The 26,837-nt window shown below is 42.8% G+C and overlaps 1 protein-coding gene across 2 annotated transcripts in view; it reads left to right on the forward strand.

The window, feature by feature from the left end:
• The first annotated feature begins 583 nt into the window (after positions 1-583).
• Positions 584-26,837, forward strand: part of LIMA1 (LIM domain and actin binding 1) — a 113,618-nt gene continuing 87,364 nt past the window's right edge. For both annotated transcript variants that reach the window (XM_055129095.1, XM_004601813.2), the window contains exon 1: positions 584-699. The gene's annotated coding sequence lies outside the window, so the exon portion shown is untranslated. The remainder of the gene's footprint in view (positions 700-26,837) is intronic.

Below are 26,837 nucleotides of genomic sequence, written 5' to 3' on the forward strand. Positions count from 1 at the left end.
CCACTCCACAGCCCCTCGGAGGCCACCGGAAGTGAAGCGCGGCGCCGCCCGACCGTCTCCGGACTCTCCCCGCGGCACCTCGCAGCGCCCCGGGCGACTGGGGAGCCCGCGCCCGTCCACGCCCTCCCTGGCGAGGGAGCGAGCGAGGAGACGCGAGTTCTGAGGGCAGGCGGAGCCGGACTCAGAGAACGTTCTTCCAGCGCCCCCGACGAACGCCTAGAACACGCTCTACTTGAGGCCCGAACCCAGAGCCCTCGCACCCGGGCCCAGGACGCCTCGAGTTGAGTTTCGGACGAAGCGTTCAGTCGCTCCCAAATCAGACTGGGTAACTGAGTCAGTAGCAGGTTAAGGCTGAGGCCTTTAAGGTGGGCGAGTCCCAGCAGCGTCCGGAGTCGGACACGGGCCGCCCGCCCCAGCCGTCAGTCACGCCCCTCACGGGGAACAGCTTCGCCCGAGCCACCGGCAGGGGACGTGGCCGGCAGCGCGCACGCTTGCACCGGGGGCGCGCACGGGAGACGGGTGGGCGTGCTCGTCCCCGCGGCGGTGGGCGGGTCCCGGGGCGGGGCCCGGAGCCGGACCGGGGCGGGGCCTCAGGGGATGTAGGTGCTCCTGCTAGGTAGCGACAGGTGCGTTGGACTAAACGCCGGGGACCCGCGGCAGGGCTGGCTGCAGCGCTGAGGAAAGACCGCCTTTAGCGAGGTAAGAGCCTGCTCTCTCCACGTCTTGCAACTGCAAGAAAGAGCGCGAAGAACCCAGCTTCCCTCCGCACCCTCTGTCTCCCGCGACTTCTGGAGCTGCCGGGGGGGAAAAAAGCGTGAACCCCTCCCCCTCGAGGCGGGGAGTGGAGGAGTCGCTGATCACTTAGGGGTACTGCGCTGGGTTGGGAGTAATTATGTACTGAACCTTTCTTCCCTAAGGGAGGGAGCTGTTAAAACGTCCCTCTTCCATCAGAAACCCTGCTCGCTAACTTCTTTTTGGAGGAAGGTGGCTCACCAAAATTCAAAGTAACCTCCCAGGGCACATTCTGGTAGTAAATTGTTCTTTTCCCTTCATTTTCAACAATTCCTTCCGTCTTCAAGTTTTCTCCTCTCCCATTTTGCCAAATAAACTTGTTTAAGATACGTGTGCAATGTGTTGAGACTGTAACAGTCTTTGCAGTTCGAAGCGTCAGCTCGGATGGCTATAGTGTGTATACCACTTGCACCTGTCACCAGCATAAGTAGGTGTTAATATAAGGTAATTGTATACCCCTGGATACACCTACTCAGCTTGAAGTTGTATGTGCTAGGAGCGAACCATCTGGCGCCCTTCCTTGCTTCTTTACTGGTGCTTGTAACAAGGAGGTAGCTGATCCTGGTGAGAGATAGTGCAGCTACTATTGTCTTTCAACTAATTCCAGTTTTCAAAGCCTGCCTAATCCCGATGGTTACATTGGCTTGATTTTTGGAGTTAATCAAAAGTATGTAGGAAGTTTTCAGTCTTTAAGATAATGCCCATGAGAGGTGGGAGTGAAGTTTTCTTTTGGATTAAATATTCTCTCTGAGCTTGATTAAAACAGTTGAACAATACTTTTTATTTATGTAGTAACTGTTACGAACTATTCACAAATGATAAATGTTTCAAGAATCATGAAATAATATTTTATTCGGAGAGCTGATAGAGAAACAAATTGGATACTCTGGAGATGACTCAAAGGGCTGGAGCTGGAACAGTATATGCAAAAGCCCCAAGTTCTGTTCCCAACTGAGCACCACAGGGAGTGACCCCTGAGCATCACTTGATGTGACATAAAAACAAAGTAGAAATAAACCTGTAGAATTGTAGCCAGACGAAGGTGATGGTGTTCAAAGCTTTATAGAGTTAATTGAAGAGAATGATTTATTTTCCCTTTTTAAGTCACACCTGGTGATCCTCAGTGGTTACTGCTGGCTCTGAAATTAGATATTAACTCCTACTGTTGCTTGGGTGACCATATGGGATGCCGGGGATCGAACCTGGGATCTCCACATGCAACGCAAACACCCTACTTGCTGTACTATTGCTCTGGCCCAAAAAATGATTTTTTATTTATTTTATTTTTGCTTTTTGGGTCACACCCGGTGACGCACAGGGGTTACTCCTGGCTTTGCACTCAGGAATTACTCCTGGCGGTGCTCAGGGGACCATATGGGATGCCGGGGATCGAACCCGGGTCGGCCGCGTGCAAGGCAAACGCCCTACCCGTTGTGCTATCGCTCTGGCCCCAAAAAATGATTTTTAAAAGTGCTTGTATAGCACCAGAGAGATACTACAGAGGGTAAAGGCGCTTGGTTTGCATGCTGTGACTCCTGTTTAATCTCAGCACCAAATATGGTTCACTGTGCACTGCAAGGAATGATCCCTACGCACAACTGGGTATGGTCCAAAATCTAAAATAAAATTAGGACTTAAAATCAAATGGTTTAGACATATTAACAGAATTTATAGTATTAGTAAAGTCAGTGCAGTACTTAAAATCAGAGTAGAATTTTTTGTACCTGTAGTACAAAGAATATAGTTCTTTATTTATTATTACCCTTTCTACTATTAGAAACAAAGCAAAAATAAGAATGAATAATAAAAATATTTTTAGAGCAAATATATTTTATATATCATTATAATATATAATTTACATTTTATATTATAATTATATAATTTATATTACATATATATAATTGGGGGGGATTACTCCTGTCTCTGCTCTGAGGAATCTTTCCTGGCAGTACTCAGGAGACCATATGGGATGCCAGGAATAGAGAGCCAGAGAGATATTGTAACAGGTATGGCACTTGCTTTACATATGGCAGACCTGGGTTCTATCCCAGCACGAGATCTCAAGCACAGAGCCAGGAATGAACCCTGAATACTGCCAGGTGTGGCACCCTCCTACCCAAAAAAAAAAAAAAAAGTATAGTGCTTCTCTTTCTCTTTTGTCATGTATTTAGTTTGTTTGCTTTGGGGATCATATGTGGTGCCAGGGATCAAAATCAGTTTGGCTATGTACCAAATGCCCTACCCTGTGTGCTGCCTCTCCAGCCCTCACCCCTTCATGTATTTATATCACTTATATTTCTTTCGCTGTGTTCTGCCAAGATATGGCCTTTGAAGAGGCGTTTGGTCATGTCCTTAAATATGCAGCAGTTCAGTAAATAGTTGGAGGAGCTAGCTTCTCTCTGTTCCTGTTGGAGTGTTGTTATCAGGCAATGCCTGAACTGAGAGCCTCCAAGAAAAGAATGATGTATTGGCAACGTTAGCAAAACAGCACCATTTTGTAAAAATCACTTTGTGTGTTACTTTGTTTAGCATGGTGTATTTAAGCTTTGTTCCAGACTCTTGTTAAATAAAACCAAATTTCAGCTTACTAATATTCCAAGAAAAAGCTTCAGAAGTGAAAAATAATTCTATTATTTGGGGCTGGAACAATAGCACAGTGGGTAGGGCATTTGCCTTGCACGCAGCCGACCCAGGTTCGATTCCCAGCATCCCATATGGTCCCCTGAGCACCGCCAGAGATAATTACTGAGTGCAGAGCCAGAAGTAACCCCTGTGCATCACCGAGTGTGACCCAAAAAGAAAAAAAAATCTATTAAAAACACATCTTTAGGGGCTGGAGCGATAGCACAGCGGGTAGGGCGTTTGCCTTGCATGCGGCCAACCCGGGTTCGAATCCCAGCATCCCATATGGTCCCCTGAGCACCGCCAGTAGTAATTCCTGAGTGAAGAGCCAGGAGTAACCCCTGTGTATCGCTGGATGTGACCCAAAAATAAAATAAATAAATAAATAAATAAATACAAACACATCTTTAAAAAAATAAAATAAATAATAAATAATAACACATCTTAGGAGCTGGAGCAGTAGCACAGTGAGTAGGGCATTTGCCTTGCATAGAGCTGATCTGAGTTCAATCCCTGGCTTCCCATATATGGCTCCCCAAGCCCACCAGGAGTATTTCCTGAGTGCAGAATCAGGAGTAACCCGTAAGCATGCCTGGTGTCCACCTCCCCCCCACAAAAAAATGCCCCAAAGTAATAATAAAAAAAAAATTTTTTTTAATTTAAGATTGTCGAAGTGATAGTATAGCTGGTAGGTCATTTGCTTTGCAGGCGGCCAACCCAGGTTCAATCCCCAGCATCCCATATGGTCCTTCAAACATTACCAGAAGTAATTCCTGAGTGCAGAGCATGAATTAACTTCTGAGTATTTCTGGGTGTGGCCCCAAAACAAAACAAACCAAAAAGTACATCTTAAGGTCAGAGAAATAGGACAGCAGGTAGAGTACTTGTCTCGCACACAGCTGAGTTTAATCTCCAGCACCACATGTAGTCCCTTGAGCACTGCCAGGTATGATCCCTGAATAGAGAGCCAGGAGTAAGCCCTGACACTTCTGGGTATGGGCCCAAAACAAATACACATCTTTATAACATAGACTACTTTTTCTTGCTAAAGATGCCCCCAAATGGCTTTTCCTTCTTTCCATTCTTTGTCTTTCTTCTTTGTTTTCTTTTTTTCCATCTGGATGGGTAAAAAAGCAATGAATCAGAAGTTTCAGATTTACAGAGTATTGATGATCTTAAGACTGTAATAGATGTAAGTGCTCTCCATGTAACTGTGGGCTTCATTAATTGCCTACTGTGTGCTAGTATTCATTAGTACAGAGAATGAACTGGACATGATCCCTTCTGTACTATTGTCTTCTCTTCTCCTTCCACACTGGGATTACTTCTACTCCTGTTGGTCTCAGAGGAACATGTTTTGCCAAGTATCAAACCCAGGATCCTGCCTGTTGTGCTATCCCTCTGCCCTCTGCCCCCTCTTCATTTTTAAAAAATAGGTTTTTGAATTAATGACATAGAGGATATGGCTGTTTCTTGTTTTTAGAGAGGGGGCACCCTCTGGTACTTGATATTGGAGGAGAGAACCAAACTTTACTGGGGTTTAAACCCCAGAACTCCGTCATGCAAAGCATATGCCCAGTCCTTTGAGCATCTTCCCAATGCAAATGGTGGTGATTTCATTTATCAAAGTTTCCCTTTTTTTTCCATTTCTTTTTTTTTTTTTTTTTTGCCTTTTGGGTCACACCCGGCGATGCATAGGGGTTACTCCTGGCTCTGCACTCAGGAATTACCGCTGGTGGTGCTCAGGGGACCATATGGGATGCGGGGATTCGAACCCAGGTTGGCCGCGTGCAAGGCAAACGCCCTACCTGCTGAAAAAACACATTTCTTTGATACTGATTACCTTCTTTGTGTTTACATTCTAGAGAAGTAGTCTCCACTAGGAATGTTTGGAAAGACATTAAATCATATTTTCATGTATTCTGTTTATCTGCAACAGTTATATTGTTTTCCTGTAATGTTTTCAAAAACAATTTTAATTATTGGTTCCTCTTAGGGTTTCCTCTCATATTTTTCAACTCTCAACTGTAATTACCTCAGTGCTCCATCAAAGATGTGTGTATATACAGAAGTACAAAAGAATGTTGAGAGTGTAGATAGTTAGAAAACTTTGTGATAAAAGTCCATATGAATTGGGAGTCTTATTATTATTCTATAAGTATATATATATGTATATATATATTGCTTTTTGGGTCACACCCAGCGATGTTCAGGGGTTACTCCTGGCTCTGCACTCAGGAATTATGGAATTACTCCTGGCAGTGCTCAGGGGACCATATGGGATGCTGGGAATTAAACCTGGGTGGGCCGCGTGCAAGGCAAACACCCTACCTGCTGTTCTATTGCTCCAGCCCCAAGAGTCTTATTATTTATAATTGACAGTAAACTAGTTTTAAATCATTGTTAATTCATACACTAAGAAATAGATGACTTGCATTTGGATTGGAATTGTATTCTTTCCGCAGATAGGAAAGTGTATAAGTTTTCTAAATCAGAAGTTCATTTTAAAAAGACTCAAAGATTGCTATGTCATTTCTCTGTGTTTTTTGAGGGAAAGTTAAGGAAATTTTGTTGTTGTTCTTTGCCACACCTGGCAGTGCTCAGTACTTACTCCTGACTTTGAGCTCAGGGACAACTTCTGGTAGAGCTGGGGTAATGGAGAACCATATATGGTGCCTGGGATTGAACCCAGGTTGGTTATGTACAAGGCAAGCACTTTACTGCTACCGTCACTCCAATCTGATATTAAATTACTTAATACGGATTCTCAATTTCTTTAGATTCTTTAGCAAGTGGTTATAAATCATTTAAGCGGTTATAAATGGAGTAGTTTCTCTGTAATAATTGTGGAATTGAGGCTTTTAGTATGGGAGTTTTGTTTGCTTGTTTTTGTTTGGGGGCTACACTAGGAGTGTAGTGGGGTCACTCCATCTGCAGTGCGAGGCTGTATAGGGCAGGGTGCTGGTTATTGAGCCCTGTCTCTAACTTGCAAAGTATTGGCTCAGTCCATTGAGTTCTCTCTCCAGATACTGGGATTTTATAGTAAATGGCACTGTATAGTGCTCTTGATAGGGCTATACTGGTATGTTTATTCTGTGACTAAATGAAAAGCCTTTGAAATTCAGTCAATTTACTGTGCTAATGCAGACCTTTTTTTCATAAGAGGAACTGGGTTTGTCCCAACAGGCAATCCATTATTCAGCTTGTCAAAAGATTTCTTTATACCTGAAAATGTTTCCAGAGACGTCACATATCTATTCATAAAATGTTAGTATGATACCATGAAATTTCACATTTTTCTTTTATTTTCTCTCCAGACTTCCTTAATAATTCTTTGAGCTTAAGAACTTTAATCTTCTGGGGGAATTGATGCAACTTGTTTTTACTTCTCGATACATGTGTGGAGCTAATACCCCCTTATTTATCCTATAACATATTTTGCAATACAGAAAAGTATTTTTAGTGGGGAGGATGTTTGAGGCCACACCCAGCAGTGCTCAAGGGCTATTCCTGGCTCTGTATCAGGGGTGACCCTTGATACATATCATAAGGTATTAGGGATTCAAGCCAGAGTTGGCCACATACAAGACAAACTCTGACTTGCTTTTCAAGCCTGTGTTCTCCTTTGAACATGTATCTCTCTTGCTTGTCTCTACATATCTTTTCTTGCTTATTTCCACGCTGGGGAAGCTTGTATTATTTCTAAAATATGTACTTCTACCTTTTTCTTTTTTTTTTTTTTTTTTTTTTTTTTTTTTTTTTTTTTGGGTCACACCCGGCGATGCACAGGGGTTACTCCTGGCTCTTCACTCAGGAATTACCCCTGGCGTTGCTCAGGGGACCATATGGGATGCTGGGATTAGAACCCGGGTTGGCCGAGTGCAAGGCAAACGCCCTACCCGCTGTGCTATCGCTCCAGCCCCCATTTCTACCTTTTTCTTCCATCACATCTTTCTAAATAAGTTTCAATAAAACTTTCTTTAAAAAAAAAAGGGGGGGGGCTGGAGTGATAGCACAGCGGGTGGGGTGTTTGCCTTGCACGCGGCCCACCCGGGTTTAATTCCCAGCATCCCATATGGTCTCCTGAGCACCGCCAGGGGTGATTCCTGAGTGCAGAGCCAGGAGTAACCCCTGTGCCTGGTGTGACCCAAAAAGCAAAAAAAAAAAAAGACAACCTCCTTATCTCCTGTGCTATCTCTTCAGCCTCTTTATTTCAGATTTGTTTGCTCCTTTTGTTTTGAGGCTGCCACACCCAGCAGTGTTTAGGGTCTATTCTCAGCTCTGTGCTTGGGGTCATAGTGTTTCCAATTCCTTACCAGGGATTGAACCCAGACAGAAGATGGGAATAGCATGCAAAGCATGCAGTTAGTCCACTGAGCTATCGCCGTTAGAAAACTTTTAAAAGCCTTCAACGTTGGGGCCAAAACTACAGTACAATGGGTAGGGTGTTTGCCTTGCATGCAGCCGACCTGAATTCAGTCTCCAGCATTCCATAATGGCCCCATATGCCAGGAGTAATTCCTAAATGCAGAGCCAGGAGTAACCTCTGAGCACCACTGAGTGTGGTCCCAAAACCATATAAATAAAGATAAAATAAATAAGCCGTCAAACATGGTTTTTTTCATACACACCAAAGTATTGTCAATTTTTGTCTTAACTACTCACAGAGTAGTAATCCTTATAGGCTTTGCTTGGTTTAGATTTCCATTATTCTGTTTTGCTTGTTTGCGGGTCACATCCAGTGGTGTTCAGGAGCAACTCCAGGCTCTGTGTTTGGGGATTGCTCTCCTGACTATTGTATAGAAAACGTACAGTGCCAGGGATTGAACCAGGGCTGGCCATATGTGAGGCAAACACCTTCTATCTCTCTAACCCATTTTTTTAAATTGAAATTCAAGTAAATAAGCCAGGATTTTTTTTTTTTAATAGTCATCCACATAGAACAGGTACCATTTGCTCAGATTTGGCTTCAACTTCCAGCACTAAAAGAAAACCTGTTTGTCTTAGAATAGTATCTAGTGATTTTCTTCAGATCACTGGTCACATTTTTCCTCCTCCTACTTGGCAACACTTGACCAAGTGGACATTTGGTTCTTCCTTCACTTGGCTTTTTTGGTTTTCTATCTTCTGATCTAACCACTTTCTCTCTCTCTCTCTCTCTCTCTCTCTCTCTCTCTCTCTCTCTCTCTCTTTCTCTTTCTCTTTTTTTGCTTTTTGGGTCACCCAGCAATGCACAGGGATTACTCCTGGCTTTGCACTCAGGAATCACCCCTAGCAATGCTTGGGGGACCATATGGGATGCTGGGAATCGAACTTGGGTGGGCTGCATGCAAGGCAAATGCCCTACCCGCTGTGCTATTGCTCCAGCCCCCGACTTTCTCTCTTTATTTTCACTAAGTCTCTCTGCCCTTAATGTGGGTGTTTGCCATGACTTTGTCCAGTAGTATTGCTGTATAGTGTATTATACACTCCCCTTGCAATGCGATTTTATCCATGACTTCAAGTTATACCTCCATATGTGTGACTTGCCAAATTATCTTCTTAGAAAGTTTTGTGGTACTATTTATATATACATGGTTTTGGATTATTTTAACACATGCCAACATACATACACATATAGGAAATTAGAATTTCAGGAATCAGAAGATAGTACAAGAGTTAGAGCCCTGGCACTATATGGACTCTGGAACATTTAGCACCACAGGGGGCCCTGAGCATTTTGAGGGGTGGTCCTGAAGGCCTTTAGTAGTGGGCCTCTAAGCACTGCCGCAGTGACCCAGGTAATCCTGGTACCTCAGGGCCCAAGTAGTCCTGCATCCTCATGCCCTAGCATTGAACTTTTTAATTTTGGGCCACACCCAGCATTGTTCAGAGCTTACTCCTGACTCTGCACTCAGGAATTAGTCTTGGCAAGACCCATGAGACAATATGGGATGCTGGGGATTGGACGTGTGTCAAACATCTATTAGACAAGTACCTTACCTGCTGTACTGTCAATCAAGCCCCTGATCCCTGTCATTTAACCACCTACTGAGGATCATAGAAAGTGACCCACCAGAACCACCAGTCACCCCTCTGGAGGCCCAAATAAAAAGAAAATAATTTTGTATATTTATTATAAAAAAAATTTGGAGACCCCAAATAGCATAAGATCTAAATTATGCAAGGTGAATATGTTCTTGATACATGTCCTTAGGATGTTATAGAAAATTTGCTTTTATGTATAAAAATACACTAAAAAATCTGCTGAGAGTAGATTTATACAATATAATTGTTCTTACCACAATAAAATTAATTTTCACCAAAAACATAAAGGAAAGGAAAAAAATCTGAAAAGCTTTTTTTTCTTGTCCCAAAGATCAACCCAACTCACGGATTCAAGGCATACAGTCTACTGCCACAGCTCAGCCCCAATAAAAACAAACTAAAAAGAGAACAAAATATTTCATAATCATTCAAAGGAGAACTAGCATTTGTTTTATTTCCTTTAAACCATTTTTCTTTGTCACACACCCATACATGCAAAAATATTCAAGCACTTGAGCTAGCATTGTAGTAGCTATCATTTTGTATGTGCTTCTTATACTTTACATCATGATTTTCTGTAGCATCAAAAAAAAATGTTTTTCTTTTTGGGTCACACCTGGCATTGCACAGGGGTTACTTCTGACTCATGCATTCAGGAATTACTCCTGGTGGTGCTCGGGGGACCATATGGGATGCTGGGAATTGAACCCGGGTCAGCTGTGTGCAAGGCAAACACCCTACCCACTGTGCTATCACTGCAGCCCCACATCAAAATTATTTGATGACAATGTCAGTGGATGTTTAATACCCTAATATTTGTTGTTGGGTATTATGTTGATGTATAATTTTACTGTGCACTTGGTTAGTTTTTGAGTGTTACATTATTAATAAGTGGAGAAATTGAGGACAAGATTTATACATAAATACTCATACAAATCATTATTTTCCGAGATTAGATTCCAAGGAGTTGAATTACTGGGTCAATGGGGCATGGCAACTTAAAAATAGTAAAGTTTGTTGCCAAATTATTTTTTCTAAGGCTAATGTTCTCACCTGCAGTGATCATGCCTATCTTAGTATATAATAATGCTAATTTTTTTTGGTGGGGGGCATACCCAGCTGTGTTCAGGGCTTACTCCTGGCTCGCCCTCACGGAGACCATATGGGATGCCAGAGATTGAACCTGGGTGGGCCTCATGCCAGACATGCGCCCTACCCACTCTGGTCCCCAAGGCTCAATTTTCTATTCTTTCCTAATTTCATGAGCAAAGTAGATTAATGTGTTTTTTGTTATCTTTTGACTAATCTTTTTTCCATTTTTTTTACTTGTGTGTTTTTTGTATTGTTTTTAGTTTGGGGTTATACCCAATGATATTTAGAGCTTACTCCTGGCTCTATGCTAGGGATCACTCCTGGCAGTGCTCAGGAAACCATACTCAGTCTCTGGGAATTGAACCCTACATCCTGGGATTGAAGCCAGTTAGGTTGCCTAAAAGACTACCACTATGTTACCTCTCTGACTCCCAAGGGTCTTAAGTATGTTTTGTTGGGGTTTTTTGTGTGTTTGTTTGTTTTTGCTTTTTTGGGTCACACCCAGCGATGCTCAGGGGTTACTCTTAGAAGTGCTGGGGAACCATATGGGATGCCAGGGATTGAAACCCAAGTGCCATGTCAAGGCAATCGCCCTATCCACTGTACTATTGCTCCAGCCCCTGTTTTGTTGTTTTATTTTTGTCCCACACCCAGAGGTGCGTAGCAACTCCTCGTTCTGTGCTCGGAGTTGAAGGAGCATTTGGGGAGCCATGCAGTGCTGTGGGGGAGATGGAATCTAGCCTGGGCATCTGCATGCAAAGCATACACTTTGGCCTTTTGAGCTCTCTCCCTGGCCTGGGTATTTTTTTTTTCCTGTGCTAGGATTGAGCTCTGTCCTCAGCCCATTAACATTTTAGTTATGTTTTTGTTATATTTTTGTTTGAAATTCTTTAACTGAGGCTTTTGAGGAGGGAGTACAGACTTTTATTAAATCAAATTGAGTGGGATAATAAAGTGAAAAGTGTACAGAAGTTAAATTGTGATGTTTTAAATGTGATTGTTATGAGAAATCAGTTTTGTCATTGGTAAAAAAGTAGTAAAGATGGAAAGGGTGCTGGTTTGATACTCAAGATTTTAATTTGGTTTTAGGAATTAACCTGTTGGTCTTGGGTAAATCATTCATTCTCTCTGAGCTTTATCTGTAAGATAAGAGGGTTGGCCTTCAGATTCCAAAGTCCATACCATTTCAGGGGCTAGAGAGATAGTGATAGTGGGTAGGGCGCTTGGCTTGTCCCGTGATAAACCTAGGTTTGATCCCTGACATCCCACATGGTCCCCTGCCAGGAGTAATTCCTGAGTTCAGAGCCAGGAAGAACCCATAAGCACAGCCGGGTGTGGCCAAACAAACAAAACAAAAAGCCAACAAAGTCCATACAATTTCTGTACTTAAAGGAAACTTTGAGTCACCATTCCACTTGAGATTCTAAAATTATTTTTTTGTCACGTCTTAATCCTTCCCCCATTGTAGAGCCTAGCAGCAGTGAAGGCAGTTTTCATGGAGTACCGTGGATTGAAACCTAGACACTATTCAATGTATTTACATCCTTTAACATTTGCTTGTTTTGTGACCACACTCTGTACTCAGGGGCCACTTTTAGCTCTGTGCTCAAAGGCCATGTCTGGCTGTGCTAGGGGAACCATATGGGTTCTGGGGTTTGAATCAGGGTCACAGAGGCAACTTCCTTCTAAGCAAGTGCCTTAACCTTAACCTACTGTCTCTCCAGCCCAGCCCTTTAACTTTTAGGACAATTAAAATTGCAAAGATTGAGGGATTTTGTTTGTTTGGGGCCACACCAGGCTGTGATCGGGAACTTCTATTCAGCTTAGGGGTCCTTCCCATTGATTTTGGGGGACCATCCTGTCCAGAGATTAGAACCCAGGCCCCCCACATACAAAGCATGCTTTCTAACCACTTGAGCAATCTCTCTAGTTCAAATATTTTTCAGGAGTTTCTATAGCTAAATACCTGGCAATCTGGTGAACTAATAAGACCCCTCCAGATTTCTTCCACAAAACCCCATCATTTCTAGTAGATATGAAGCAGTCTCACCTGTGACAAGAGATTTATATTGACAGGCCAGTTTAATAGCTTCCAATATTCTATATAGAAATTATTCTTAGTCATTTTCTTTGTGATTCATATAAGCTCTTCATCTGAAAAATATTCTTTAAGGCTGGGGAGGGGCCGGAGCGATAGCACAGTGGGTAGGGCGTTTGCCTTGCATGCGGCCGACCCGGGTTCAATCCCCGGCATCCCATATGGTCCCCCAAGCACCACCAGGAGTAATTCCTGAGTGCAAAGCCCGGAGTAACCCTTGAGCATTGCTGGGTGTGACCCAAAAAGCAAAAAAAAAAAAAAAAGGCTGGGGAGAATGCAGATAGTGATGCTTGGGCTTACTGGTGTTTCTTTCCTGGCACTACTACTTATGGTTCTCCTGAGCACTACAAGGAGTGACCCCTCACCACAGAGCCAGGAGTAAGCCCTGAGCACCACCAGGTGTTCCACCCCCCTCAAATTCCTTGTCCTATGGTCAATCATTTAGTTGTGTGCCTTTTAATTTTATATATTATTGTCTATACATTTCTTTCTTCAGTATTTTTGGGGGAGCTACACCTGGTGGTGCTTAGGGTTTATTCCTAGCTCTGTGTTCAGAATTACTCTTGGCAGTGTTAAGGGGACTATTTGTGGTGTGAGGAATCTAACCAGTCTGCAGCATGTAAGGCAAGCACTTTAGCCTCTGTACTATCTCTCTGACCCTTTGATATTTCTTTGTTTGCTTTTCTGTAAAGAAGTCTTTAATCATCTAAAAATATAGGTTCAGTATTCATTTCAACTTCTAATATTTTGGTTTCTCTCTATATTATTCAATTTGTCTTGAATTTGCTTTGGAATATCAGATCAGTATGTTTAGTGCTTTTGCATATGCTCTGAACTCTAGGCCCACTATTCCAGCTTCTTATTGGACCGTATGGATAGCCTCCATGCATCAGGTACCTATATCCACCTTATTTTCTAAGGAGACAGCTGCAACATGTAAAGTCTTATCTCCTTACTCATTTAATCTTTTACATTTTAGTAGATTCTACCCCACCAGTGATAAGGCTCTTTAATCAGTCTGATAATTAAGATTTATCTTTTTACTTATGTCTTTGTGCAACACTTATTTGGCCTTCTTTCCCTTTCAGCCTAGGATTGTCGTTTAACCAAAAAAAAAAAAAAAAAAAAGTAAAACCCACAATACTGATTTTCGATCTTAATCACCTTACTCACCTGTTTCAGAATCATCTGGAATGTTGGTTAAACTATAGATTCACAGGTCCCATCTATAATCTATAGTTTATAATCTATAAATCAATCTGTCATGGGTATAGATCCTACAATGTACACAAATTTACATACCAATGCGCATGTAAAAAGTCTAAATTTCTCTGCATGTTTTTCAAGACCCCCCATTCACACATCCTGACAACCTACTTTTTCAGGCTTATCTTGCTTATCACTATGCAAGGACCTGGCACTGTAACCCTACAGTGATTCACAATTTCCTGGACCCACCCTGCCCTTTCCTGCCTCTGTGCCTTTGCTCATGGCAGTTCCCACAGCCTCATGCTCCTCTCTCCCCTCCTTCCAGTTCTGCTGAACTCCTTTTCCTTAAGAACTCAATAGAATGCTACTTTTGAAAAGAAAGCCTATACTAATGTTGACTCCATCCTCAGTCTTTATTTAGCTCTTATATGATTCTGGGGGTAACAGCCAGCAGTGCTGGAGGCTAATGCCAGTTTCATACTTAGGGGTCCCTCCTGAAAGTACTGGGGAACCATTCGTGGGAGATCAAACCAGGTTCTTGCATGCAAAGCATGTGTGCCAGCCCTTTGAGATATCTCCCTGGCCCTTCAATACATTTTCTTTAACTTTCAAACTGCCTCTGTGATGAATTCTTCTGTAAAAAATTAAAAGTCTTCTACGCTGAAAAGAGAGTACAGGAATTAAGGGACTTGCTTTGCAAGTGGCTAACACTTGTCAGATCCCTGACACCATGTGGGCCCCTGAGCACTGTTAGGAGTGACATCTGAGTGTAGAGTTGGGAATAGGCCCCAGTACCACCAGGTGTGGCCTAAAACCTACTCCCCTCAAAGAAGATTGTAAGCGTTCTATTTTTGAGAACCTTGCCTTGTCTTTACATTTCATAGCCATTACCATATTTCACCACATAATCATCACCATCTGTTGGTTTTTCAGTAATACCAGCACAATTAAAAAAAAAAAACCTTCACATAATGGTTGCACCACAGTTTTGAAGAAAAAATTGGCATAAAGACTGCAATGAAATATAGTATGCATATACTAAACAGTTAAATACTCAGTGAGGAGTCTCATCTTGCAAATAGTTTTATGTAGAAATATTTGACTTTGTATCACACTGAAAATGAAAATTCTTTTTGTTTGTTTTGGTTTCACTTCACACCTGGCAATGCTTAGGGATGACTCCTGGCTCTCTGCTCAGGAATTACTCCTGGGTGAGACTCAGGGGACCCTATGGGATGCTGGGGATCGAAAATGGGTCAGCCACATGCAAGGCAAGTGGCCTACCCACTGTACTATCTCTCCAGCCTCCCAAAGAAAATTCTTTATCATTTCTTATAAATCTTCTTTTGGGCAGAGATGTGGTTCATTGCACATGCCTCAAATGTGTAAGGCCCTTGGCTTCTTTTCCAGTGCCTCAAAAAAATAAAATGAGTAGCTTGCTCTTCAGGTCCATGCTTTTTTTGAACGTGTATCTTGCCTGCTTGTCTCTATGTGCCTTTGCTTGCTTTTTCCACTCTGGAGAAACCTGTGTGCTCTCCTGAAAATGTACTTCTCTCTTTCTCTCTCCTCACACCTTTCTTTCTTTTTTTTTTTTTTTTTTTTGCTTTTTGAGTCATACCCAGCGATGCTCAGGGGTTACTCCTGGCTTTGCACTCAGGAATTACTCCTGGCAGTGCTTGGGGGACCATGTGGGATGCCGGGGATCGAACCCGGGTCGGCCGCATGCAAGGCAAATGCCCTACCCGCTGTGCTATCGCTCCGGCCCCTTCTCACACCTTTCTAAATAACTTTTAATTAAAACTATCTTGTTTCACAAAATTAAATGATGAAGTATACATCATGGTGATTTGATATGAGTATACATTGTGAAAAGATTCCTCCTGGCTAATTACCACATCCATCACCTCATATATTTGTATTTGGGGCAGGCAATGTGCCCCAGTGGTAGAACACTTACTTTGCCTGTGTGAGGCCCTAGATTCAATTCCCTGTACTGTCTCCCCCCAATTCCCACCTCTCACCACCACCAAATGAAATCTTTTTTTTTTTTTTTTTGGTTTTTGGGTCACACCCGGCAATGCACAGGGGTTACTCCTGGCTCTGCACTCAGGAATCACTCCTGGCGGTGCTCAGGGGACCATATGGGATGCTGGGAATCGAACCCGGGTCGGCCGCGTGCAAGGCAAACGCCCTCCCCGCTGTGCTATTGCTCCAGCCCCAAATGAAATCTTTTTTATCTGGCTATCACTCATCTCTTGTCAGTCTTAGTTCCTCTCCTCACTCCCTAGCCATATTAGTCCTATATCTTTTTGACTTATTTTTGTCTTGGGTGCTGAGGTTAGAACCCAGGTCCTCATATATACAGGCATGTACTCTACCATTGAGCCATCCCTATTCAGGATTTGCTATTTTCTTTGCCTGAAAAGCTTTCGTTACCCCCACCCCATGGCTCACATCTTCATATCATTTAGTTTGCAACTCAAAGCAGATCAGGAGTCATCTTTTTTTTGCTTTTTGGGTCACACCTGGCGATGCACAGGGGTTACTCCTGGCTCTGCACTCAGGAATTACCCCTGGCCGTGCTCAGGGGACCATATGGGATGCTGGGATTCGAACCCGGGTCAGCCGCGAGCAAGGCAAACACTGTACCCACTGTGCTATCACTCCAGTCCCTGATCAGGAGTCATCTTAATCTGCTTTTGAGCTACAATCTGAATGACAGAACCAAGAGTACCCTCTGAGCACCACCCTCACCACCCTAACTACCCTAACTGTCCCACACCCACAAAAATGAGGGCAAGAGCACTTACTTTTGCATGCATCAGACTCTGGATTTGATCCCCAGCACTACGTAATTCTGAGTGCCATTTGGAGTAGCACTAGAGCACCATCAGGTATGACCAAAAACCAAAAACAGGGCTGGGGAAAGAACTCAGTGAGCTAAGCTCATGCTTTGCATGTAAGAGATTGATCCCAGGCACCACCAGGAGCAACCCCCAAGCACAGAACCGAGAATAGTCCCCAGTACTTCTGGGTGTGCCCCCCCCAAAAAAAAATTCTCACCAGATAATTATAGCTAAATGTCATTTATTTCAAGTGAACTTCCCCTCCTACTACCTTCCAGCCACCACCTTAGTTACTATGTTTCCTTCCTAGCTCTAATCACATAATCTGATTGTTCTCTTTGCTAATGAGAGCAGAGACCCTGCCCACCACTTTTTTCCTTCTTATTCTTTTCCACCCCCTCCCCAAGAAAGGGGGCCAGGGGTCAGCTTTGGGCCTGGCCACATACAGACAAGTACCTTTTCCCCAGTACTATCTCTCTATAACTGTCACTCTTAACATTACACCCTTAGCACAGAGAGTATTTCTGACACGTAGTTACTGTTCAGTAAATATTTGTTGAATGAGTAAGTCTCAGAGATGAACCTCTCTTAAAGATAGACTTTAACAAGTCTTGTTTGGGTTTGCAATCCAAAGTTTGTTTTGTTTTATTTTTAACAGACAATAGCTAAAGTATTTGTATCTGGGTTCAAATAAGGTAACTGTCCCTGAGGCTTCTGCAGGTAGCAGGACAACGTCTGGATCCTGTGATTCTCAGGATTCACTTGCATCTGAATGCAAGCTTTCTGAGCGCTCCCAGGCTTCAGGCAACTATTTGCAGCCACTAGTCAGCAAATACTAGTCGATTAGCTCTCATATTTTAGGGGGTGTTGGGGATCAAACTCAAGGCATATACTCTGCCACCAATCTACACCCAAACCCTTATTACATTTAAAAAAAAAAAAATACAGCAAAACTAAAATCCTACTGACTAGGATCCTCAAGCAACCAGACAGAAGTTTTCTTCTGTTTTCCTTTTCCAGGAAAAAGAAGCTACTGAGAATCCTTAAGAAAAAAATATTTTAGTACACAGAGATAATGCATGCGGCTGACCTTGGTTCAATCCCCAGTATTCCCTGTGGTCCCCTGAGCACCACCAGGAGTAATTTCTTTTTCTTTTTTTTTTCCAAGCAAACATCAGGTTTATTGTTTAAGTGGCAATACTCTATTTGCAAGCAGTAACTCTTAATACCAAATGCAAACCAACAAATGTCAATTTAACCAAGTCTCTTCTGCTATCCGCAGCTTTTATCTTTTTTTACTGTTTTTTTCTTTCTTTTTTTTTTTTATTAATGAATCACCATGAGGTACAGTTACAAACTTATGAACTTTCATGTTTGCATTTGGTTTACATCCCTCCACCAGTGCCCATTCTCCCCCACCAATGTTTCCAGTATCCCTCCCACCACCCCCACCCCAGCCCCCACCACCCCAACCTGCCTCTGCGGCAGGGCATTCCCTTTTGTTCTCTCTCCTGTTGGGTGTTGTAGTTTGCAACAGAGGTATTGAGTGGCCATCATGTTCGGTCTATAGTCTACTTTTGGTATGCAGCTTTCAACCTGAGTGGGTCCTCCCAAAATTCTCTACTAGGTGTTCCCTTCTCAATCTCTGCCACCTTTTCCCCCAGCATGTGAGGCCAATTTCCAAGCTGTAACCAGGAGTAATTTCTGAGTGCAGAGGCAGGAGTAACCCCTGACCATTTCTGGGTTTGACCCCCAAACTATACACACATATATACATATACATATATGTGTGTATATATACATACATGCAGATATATATGCATAAAATATTGGGGAGCTGAAAAAATTGTTCAGGGTTTAAGGTGCACACCTCACATGTCGCACAGCAGAGCCTGGCAAGCTCCCCGTAGCGTATTGAATATGCCAAAAACAGTAACAATAAGTCTCACAATGAGAAATGTTACTGGTGCCCGCTCGAACAAATCGATGAGCAACGGAATGACAGTGACAGTGACCGCACATGTCACGCTCTTAGATCCCCAGCACCCGATGGTCCCAGGTGCAGCCCTGGAGCTTTCCATGCACCACAGGGTATGGCCCTGGAGTTCCCTGAGCACTGTGGGAGGGTGCGGGGCTGTGTAATTGCCAGCACCCTGGAGACTGAGCAGCATAACTTTCTCAGACCCTCACTGACCCGGTTGGCTGAGAATTTCAGGGAGGGGCCTTCGGGCCTCCTGAGCACCACTTGGAAAAGAAAGATTTCATTATACTTACATCCTAAAATAGGACGGTGTATTATTAGAAAATTTATAGCAACAATTCTATTAAGAGGTTTCTTATCAATATCTAGCTATACCAAAGTAATAAATTTAGGAGGGGCCACAGTGCCAGAGGTCCACTGTAGACCACGCCTGTCACACCTGTCGGTTACTCCTAATGCCCCGGGACCAGTAGTGCCTGTAATGGGACCCAAGCTTCTCGAAGGCTTGATAGCTTCCTTCCTGGTGAGGTGATCAGTGGTGCTGCTGCGCTGGTGGTGCTGAGGGGAGATGGGGAGGAGTTCCCATGTGAGTTTTCCTGGATGCAAGGCGTGCGCTCCCCTCCCACTCCCCCTGCCTCCACCTCTGCCTCTTGGGCCACACCTGTCTGTGCTCAGGGCTTTCTACTAGCTCTGCACTTAGGGATCACTCCTGGTGGGCTTAGGGGACCATGTGGGTCAGCAGCATGCAAGGGAAGCACCTTACTTGCTGTACCATCACTCTGGCCCATATTTCATCTCTTTAAGCCATCGTCAGCCCATAATCAGTTTTTATTTCTTCCCTGTGAGTAGGCTTATTATTTTAATATTAAAAATAAAATAATATGGGCTAGAGTGATAGTATAGTAGGTAGGGCACTTGCCTCACACACAGTCAACCCAGGTTCCATCCCTGGCATCCCATATGGTCCCCTGAGCATCCCCAGTATTGATCTCTGACCACAGAATCAGAAGTCACCACTGAGCACAGCTAGGCATGGCCCAAAATCAAAACAAAAAACAAAAATAGATTTTAGGGTTAGGACTTTGTGGGGGAGTACAGCCTCGCATGTAAAGAAGTTTTTATACTTTTTCAAATATACTTTTACTTTCCCTTGGAGAATCCTTGGAGAATCAGGGATTAGAGACATACCCTGCAGTACAGAGGGGTTACTCCTGATTAGTAATGGGGGATGATGTGGCACCAAGATCAAAATCAGACCTTCTGTATGCAAAGTGTGTGCTCTAGACCATGAAATCATCTTTCTGACCCCAAATGTTATTTTAGTGGGGAGGGCCCTGGGGCCACACCTGGAGTGCTAAGGACTTCTTAATTCCTAACTGTGCTCAGGGTTCAATCCTGCACTTGGGAGACCATATGCAGTTTTGGGATTCAAACAGATCGGCAGCTTGTAAGGCAAGTCTCTTGGCCATGTACTATTTCTCCATCCCAATTGCAAATACTTTTACTTTATCGTCTCATTAAGCTCTTTGATCATCCTGTGTGACTTAGTCTTGGAAGGAGTGATTTCTGAGCACAGATCCAGATGATGCCCTATCACCACCACGGCACTGACCCAACCTGCACCCCCACAAAAGAAAATGAGATCCAAAAAAAATTGATTGACTTTCTAATGCCAGCTAGAAAAGCACTGCTCAGTAAATGCCTCTCAGGGACCTTTTTTTAAATTTCTTAGTTTGAGGGGCTGGAGCGATAGCACAGCGGGTAGGGTGTTTAATTCCTCCAACCTGGGTTTGATTTCTCCATCCCTCTCGGAGAGCCCGGCAAGCTACCGAGAGTATCCGCCCACGTCCCACCCGCATGGCAGAGCCTGGCAAGCTACAGAGCCTGTATTCGATATGCCAAAAACAGTAACAGCAAGTCTCACAATGGAGACATTACTGGTGCCTGTACTAGGTGGTGCCTGTGATGGGACCCAGGACACCTTCAGCCTGATGACCTGTCTCTCTAGCCCTTAATGACTTTACTTGTTTACTTTTTCTTTTCTTTTTTGGTTTTGAGGCTACAGCTGGTGGTGCTCAGGGCTTGCTTTTGACTTAGGAATCACTCCTACCAAGGCTTAGTAGGCTAAGCAATGCCGGAGGTGGAACCTGGGTTGGCTGCATGCAAGGCAAGCGCCCTACCCACTGTACTGTCTCTGGCCTGACTTTTTTTTTAAACGTGCACCACACCCAGCAGATGTGGCATCAGCCATATGCAAGGCAAGCCTTAACCTCTGTGCTCTCTCTCAGGCCCCACGATGATCTTTTAGATAGCACCCATAATTTGATAGTTTTTGGAAGGTACACATTACAATTTAATTAAAATATTAACATTAATTTGTAGCCTATGCATAAGAATTAAGATATATATAGCATTGGTTCTGCTAAATAGTAAGATTTTTATCACATCCATGGCAGTGACACGTGTACGGTGATTTCTTTAAATCACCAGCTTCAGCTCTGCTTGTCCTTGATTAAAGCATTGTTCTAGTTTATTTTCTCAGATTTTTACAGAGGAAAGATTAGACAACCTGCCTAGAGAAGAGTCACTTTTCAGTAAATCCGGTTTAATTTTCCTGCTTGAAAGGATTGAATAAATTGATCTGAACTGGCTTTTCAGATTGAGCAAGTTCTGAAAAAAACAAAAACAAAAACAAAATATCATCATCTAAAATTTCAGATAAGAATGGTAGCCAGGCTCTTCCTGGAAATGGCCAGCAGTGTAACTAAGAAGCCCTGTATTTGGAGAAAACTTGATTAATTATTAAGGACAAAGAACTAGTTGGTATAAGGAGGTTATACTTTTAACAGAAGCAGCACTCTCACAACTGTGTATTTAGTTCTGCTTTGACAAGGTAAAGAGACTTTTTAATTAGCCTCTGTCTTAATTAAACTTGTAATTGGCAACACCTGTGAGCATGTCATTTGTAGGCAGATATTTAATTATGTAGGTGGGTCTTTGTTGAGATATGTGGTAACTGAAATGGCACAACACAGGGTTTTATTCATATGACATATTTATTGAGAATCCACACTTTACCAAGCACTGATATTTGTTACATCTAATGTTAAAATATGCAATGGTACAAAAGTTAAAGAACGTAACAGATTATTCAGAGTAGATCTGGACTTCAGTATAATGACCTTGATCAGCTGTAAATATGCATATTCTTTTTTACTATTAACTAAACTTTTTAAATTTAAAGTTATTGATGTAATTACTTATTTTTCTATATTTTGAAAGATTTGCCTCTATTAAATGTGAAAAAATACTGGAAAAAATCATTGTGTTGTTGGTCTTTACAATGAGTTAATGATCAACTGCTGAATGAGTTTGGGAAAACCACCAAGTGACTACATAACAAATTAGTTTTAGGAAAGCAGTGGAGTAACACTGAATTACATCTGGTAATTCCTTAATTTTAAATATATATACATAATTAAAAGTTTTATTCATGTCCTGAAATTTAGACTACTCTGTTTTTGTTTTTATTTTTGTTTATTGGGCCTCACCCAGTGGTGCAAGGGCTTGCTACTTGCTCTGTACTTAAGGGTCACTTAGGACTATTTATGATGCAAGGATCAGATCAAATAAGCGCCTGCTACATGCAAGACAAGCACCCTACCTGCTATGATATCTCTCTGACCTCAAAATTCAGTTTTGTTTTTTTTATTTTGGGGCCACACCCAATAGTGGTAAGGACTTATACCTGGCTCTGTGCTCAGTGATCATTGCTAGTGGGGTTCAAGGGATCAAACTGGGTCAGCTGCATGCAAGGCAAGAGCCCTACCTGCTGTACTATCACTCCAGCCCACCAATACTCAATTTTTAAAGGTTGTGATTGAAGTTCACTATTTTACCCCTCTAAGATGTGAAGATTACACAATTATGTGAAGTGCTAATTTGAATGACTAAAATAACAGAAACCAGGTAGGAAGGTGATGGTTGCTTCTACTTCAAACTTTTTGTTGTTATTTGGGCATCATAAGAAGCAGTACTCAGGGGCTCCTCCAGGGTCTGTGCTCAGGGATCACTCCTGGAGGTGCTCCCATTACCATACAGTGTTGGGAACCGAACCTCGATATCAGCTTGTTCAATTCTCTCCCACCTAACTTAAGAATTTTTAGAGAGGTGATGAGGATACCTCAGATTTGGCTCTTACTAGGTATAATTTGAAAGAGATATGGGATATTTGATGCAGAAAAATGTCAGAGTTTTGCAGATTTGTCTTTGTTGGAAGTCACTACGCAGGGGCAGCATTAGAAATACTCTTTTGTTTATTGTTTATGTTTCAGCGCTATACCCAGTAATACTTGGAGGCTACTTCCAGCTAAGTGCCTGGGTGTCACTTCTGGCAGTGTTCAAGGGTCCATAGTTGCCAGAGCTCAAACCTGGACCTCCTACACACAAAGCACCTGTTGAGTTATCTCCCAAGCCCTAGAGATGATTTGGTTTTGTTTTGTTTTGGGGTTGCTGATTCAACAAAAATAAATTGGCCCTGAAATGTAGTATGCATTAGCACTGCATTTCTTGTTTATTCTCTGTGCTAGATCTCAGCATGTAGTCATTCAGCCTCCTAAAAAAAATTAGTAGGAGCTAACAATTAATTAACTAGTCCTTTATTTTTTCATCTGTAAAAGGACCATAGGACAAGAGAGATAACTCGAAAGGCAGGAGTGCATTCTTTGTCAGTGTCCTCCTGGGTTCAATTCCTGGCATCACAGGGTTCCCTCAGGACCAACCCTAAAGTAGTTACCCCTACATATTTCCAGGTGTGGCCCAAAACCAAACCAAAACAAAAACCAGAATAGTAATATTTCAAGTATTTTGTTGTGAGGATTATTAAGTATATGTAAAACAATAAAACATAATCTGATACCTGGCAAACATTTTTTTCTTTTTTTTTTTTTTTTTTTTGGTTTTTGGGTCACACCCGGCGATGCACAGGGGTTACTCCTGGCTCTTCACTCAGGAATTACCCCTGGCGGTGCTCAGGGAACCATATGGGATGCTGGGATTAGAACCCGGGTCGGCTGCATGCAAGGCAAACGCCCTACCCGCTGTGCTATCGCTCCAGCCCCTGGCAAACATTTCTTAATGTTAGTTATTTTTACTACTGATGCCATTATCTTTACTAAGCACTTATTTTTATTTTGGTTTTGGTTTGATTTTTGTGTCATACTTGGGAGCAGAGTCTTTTGCCCCCATGCCTGGCTATCTTCACTGGGGCCCCTCTGAGGGGCCGAGTTGAGTTTCCCTCCCCACCCTGAGCAGAGCCCTGGCAGCCAAAGAGCTCCAGAACCCAGCCACAGCCATGCTCAATGCCCTCTCCACATGCTTGGACAACCCTCACGCATGAAGGAACCAGCAGAGGAACCCAGGTGTACGGGACCCAGGGTTGAGATCTCCAAGCCTGCTCGGATCGGGACTGGGCCTCTTCTACCCAGATTCCCCATTTTCCAGTAGCTAGGCAGTCACACCCACAAACTGCCTCCAGTGCCGTGTAATCCCATCAACAGCCAACATCCAGAGACTATAAAACCAAGCATTTGATACCTCACAATCTCTTAGAGTTTAGTTCTCCCTCTCGCAGAACCTGGCAAGCTACTGAGAGTTTCCTGCCCTCATGGGAGAGCCTGGCAAGCTCCTCGTGGTGTATTCATATGCCAAAAACAGTAACAATGATGGGTCTCATTCCCCTGACCCTGAAGAGCCTCTAATGTGGCACCATTGGGAAGGATGAGTTAAAAGAGGCTGCTGAAATCTTAGGGCTGGGATGAATGGAGACATTACTGGGCCTGCTCCAGCAGATCGACAATCAATGGGATGACAGTGATACAGTGATACCTGGTAGTATTCAGGGACTACTCATGTCTCTGTGCTCAAGGGTCATTCCTGGCAGGGCCTAGGGTATCATGTGGTTCCAGGACCCAAATCTGGGCCTCCTGCATTGCAGAGCATGTTGATCTATCTCTCCTGCTCCTATTTTTGGGGGAATATTTTTGTTTTGGAGGACTGCTCAGGAGTTCCTCCCAGATTGGTACTTGGGAACACTTCTAGAGGTTCCTAGGAGCCGAAACTGAAGTATCAGGGATTGAACCCAGACCTCCTGCATTCAAAGTACAAACTCCAGCTCGTGTACTTCATTTAGCACTGAGCTAAAAGGCATTTTGGAGATGATGAGACTAATGTTTAGAGTAACTTTGCTAATATTACCCAGGAAGTAAAATCAAAGAGTTAAGATATAGATAGACCTAGGCTGAGAAAGTCAGCTTCAAGTGAAACCAGATGCTGTATCTGGCCCAATGCTTGCCGTTTGGAGTTTCAAGACCTTCAGGAGGGTAAGATTGGCCAAACTACTAGATACTGGGGAAATGTGGTTTGCAGAAAAATGTTCCATTAGGATCTGTCAAATTTTTCAAAAATTTTGCCACATTCCAGCTGTGTAACCCCAAACAAATTTATTTAAACTTTCTCAGCCCCAGATTCTTTTTTGTTTGTTTTGCAGCCACATCTGGTAGTGCCCAGAGACCACTCCTGGTGGGCTCAGGGGGCCATATGGGATGCCAGGGATGGATACCTGGTCAGCCATGTGCAAGGCTAGCAAACTTACCCTCTGTACTGTCTGTCTGGCCAGCCTCAGTGTCTTCATCTGTAAGATGAGAGCAATAATAATGGCTTCCTGGTATCATGAGGATTGAGTGAAAAGACCAAATAGAATAAATCACTTTGCGTATGAGCAGTTCTCAATAACCAATCCTCAGGCTTATGCTAAGGTGACTTGAGTGTTTACATGATTCTAACATATCTAGGTGGTGAATGTGGCCTAATAAACCTGAATCAAGCTGAAACTAAATACCCAAAAACTGTTTACCTTGGGAAAAAGAGGACTTTTAATGGAGAATTCTTTTTCAGAACAATTAAATGTTTTTGGACTCCACACAACAGCTCAGACCCTAGCCAGGATACAGCTCCGCAGTACAGTACTTGCGATACATGTATAAGGCCCTGGGTTTGAGCCCCGGTGTAGGAAGGGCAAAAAGAAAGGAGGAGGGAAAATTTAAACAAGTGCTTCAGACTCTACAGTTGATCCTGGTTTTTAGAGTACCCTCCTCTCCTTCCTAGACACAACCAAGTGTCTGACTGCTGGCCGAGGGTCGCAGCTGCGAGGGTGGGCCCCAAACAATGATCTTAATGCCTGGTTTGTCTGGTAGTGTCAGTCAAGCTCCTCACAGGGATCTGGGAGACTATGAATGAGCAGCCCAGGGGTAAGTGTTCTACAAAAGGGAACTTTTCAGAAAAGAGGCTCTCATCTCCATAGCTAAGGAGCATTTCTGTTTGCAAGGAATATTAATGAGATCTGGATAGAAATCAGACACCAGGAAAGGACAGCTGCCATGAAAGGCAATTTGCATTGTATAAGGAGTTACATATGATATTCAGAAAGTCCTTGTGCACCCTAAAGAAGTCAGAGATAAATAAATAATTTATTAATGACATAAAAAATAAATGTAATTTCAAGAAGTCAATGTGTTGAGTGACTAAGACATGTTTAAGATGTACTCAACTTTCCCCAGGATTAAAAGAATAAAAACTAAAGTTTTCCTAGAACATTTGTAATATCCCTAGCAAATTAGAATAAAATAAAAGCCATTAATATTTAACGTGGATAAATATTTAGAGAATAGACTTTCTCATGTAGCAGATAGTTAAATGTAAATTGATGTGAATCTATATTTCTGTTTATGAAGCTTTCTTTTTTTGCATTTTTTAAAATTTTATTTTCTAAGAGCTGTTCACAGTAATTGATTACATTGTGTGTTTCAACACCAATCCCAGCAACATTACACCTTCCTACCACCTTTATTTCAAGTTTTACCACCACCACCCAAACCTGCCTCAAAGGCAGATGCTAAATAATTTATTTTGTATTGCTTGTTATGAATAATTGACTAAAAATTATCCAAAAAGGTTTCCTTAGAAGAAAGTATGAAAATTGTTGTATCTCAACTTGAAGCCATTAAGCCCCTGAATTAGAGATCATTAACATGTTGTTAGAGTTTGAGTCTTGTGTGTGTGTGTATATATATATATATACATATATATACACATATATAGTATATATACACAC

Source organism: Sorex araneus, chromosome 2 (assembly GCF_027595985.1).
Source record: "Sorex araneus isolate mSorAra2 chromosome 2, mSorAra2.pri, whole genome shotgun sequence".
In the NCBI taxonomy this organism is placed as follows: domain Eukaryota; kingdom Metazoa; phylum Chordata; class Mammalia; order Eulipotyphla; family Soricidae; genus Sorex; species Sorex araneus.